This window comes from Corvus brachyrhynchos, unplaced genomic scaffold, assembly GCF_000691975.1.
Source record: "Corvus brachyrhynchos isolate BGI_N302 unplaced genomic scaffold, ASM69197v1 scaffold69, whole genome shotgun sequence".
In the NCBI taxonomy this organism is placed as follows: Eukaryota; Metazoa; Chordata; class Aves; order Passeriformes; family Corvidae; genus Corvus; species Corvus brachyrhynchos.
In genome coordinates, this window is record NW_008240228.1 from 2,854,522 (window position 1) to 2,856,247 (window position 1,726).

Here is a 1,726-nt window from a genome sequence, read left to right on the forward strand (position 1 = left end):
TATATATATATATGAAATTTCTGAAGGAAAGGCATCTCAGTTTTTGACTGCTCCAAGTGGATGATTTGACACAGTATTCCTAAAGGGATAAAAATAAAAGTGTTGGTATGTAGCCTATTTGTGCAGTATGGAGACGGAAAGGAGAGCCAGGCTGCCAGTCAGGAGTGCTGGTATGGCCTGCTGGCCCTCACAGCCCATTTGGAACACTTCTTTGACAGCTCCTAATAAACAGCAGGATTTACAGCATGCTGAGAACTTCCATTTATTCAGATTTTTCTGGACCAACTGGCGACACCAGAGCCAGGGGACTCACTTTCTCTGAATTCCTAACTTTGAGATGTAATTTCAGTGTCAAGCAGCAGGGAAGGAGAGGGGGAACTGATACCTCTCTGAGCTCCTCCTCCTCCTCATCAATGCTCTTTCTTGCCACCTGCTGCTGAGGAGGAAAGGGACACATGTAGCACAAGCAGAGGATACCTCTGCCTTCACAGGTACATGTGGAACACACTCACATAGGCAGGGAGATGAGCAGCACCTTCTCCTCTCTCCCTGGAAAAGTGAGAGCATGCACATCATGCTGGAACAGGAGGACATTCCTGACTCCAGGCAACCAACAGGGCAGAAACAAGTGAAACGGATGTGTGGGGCAGAGCACAAGAACTGAAAAGAGGAGGAAGGAACTAACAACAGGAAAAGATAAAGGAAGCAAGGATGGGGTGTCTGGCACTGATGTGGGCTGAGACAGCATGACTAAGTGCCCAAGCAGACCAACACAGCTAAAATCAAAAGGGAAGATGGCCACATTTTCACCATGCTAGGAAAGAACAGCAGATAGTCTGGGAAATCTGAAATGGAAATTATTTGGGACAGCACAGACAAGGCTATTTTTAGAGATTATTCCAAGTATGAAGCTGGGTTACTGAAGTATGGCTGGAAAGGAAGGAACTGGGTGGAATATACACTAAGAAAGACCAACAAAAGAAAACGCTGGTGTCTGCGTGTGGGGGTGAAAAGGAGAGAAGTGGCAAGAACACTGCCAACATTCCAGGCAAGAGCAGAGGGGGGGTCATTTATTGTGACAGCTCACGAGTGGGGATGGCAGGGCTCCTGGTGGTGAGGAGTTCAGTATTGCCCCATGCTGCAGACAGACCAGGGGATTAATGGGGAAGAAGCCTGGAAAGGTGAAAGAACGGATTCTAGACATGAGGGTGGAGGTCAAAGAAAGAGCAGTCTGTTAAGAAGCCAGCAAATGCAGTGGGAATCAACAGATGCAACCAGTTACACCATAAAAATTGATAAAGGGACCCTCACAGAGACAAAAAGGAAATGTTTTGCCATTTGCACTGGCTGGATGAACTGTTCTCAAGTGGTGCTTAACTATGGCTGCCACCATCCATTCTGGCCTCCTACAGCTCAGTAACAAGTGGCACACAGACTCAGGAAAGGCAAAGCCCATCAAAATAAAGAGCAGTGTCACACCCAAAGCACAGCAGACCCCATGGAAAGTGAAGGTAACATTTTTACATGTCTAAAACCAGCTTTGTCTTCATCACTGTTAAGCATTTCCAGCATAATAATTACCATTGCAAAGAATAAAAACTTGAGCCCAGCAGGCTTTTCCCACAAGAAAACTGGTCAGCTAGTTCAGACTGCTTTTTTTTCCTGTCACATACCTATTAAATGCTTCAGACTGTTTAATGTGATAAAAATGTCTAGACTGGTTTTT

The 1,726-nt window shown here is 45.7% G+C and overlaps 1 protein-coding gene across 5 annotated transcripts in view; it reads right to left on the reverse strand.

The window, feature by feature from the left end:
• Positions 1 to 1,726, reverse strand: part of PLCB4 (phospholipase C beta 4) — a 179,541-nt gene that overhangs the window by 95,798 nt on the left and 82,017 nt on the right. The window contains exon 2 of one of the 5 annotated variants that reach the window (XM_017745244.1): positions 536 to 538. The exons of the other annotated variants lie outside the window; for them this stretch is intronic. The gene's annotated coding sequence lies outside the window, so the exon portion shown is untranslated. The remainder of the gene's footprint in view (positions 1 to 535; positions 539 to 1,726) is intronic. 5 annotated transcript variants of the gene reach the window in all.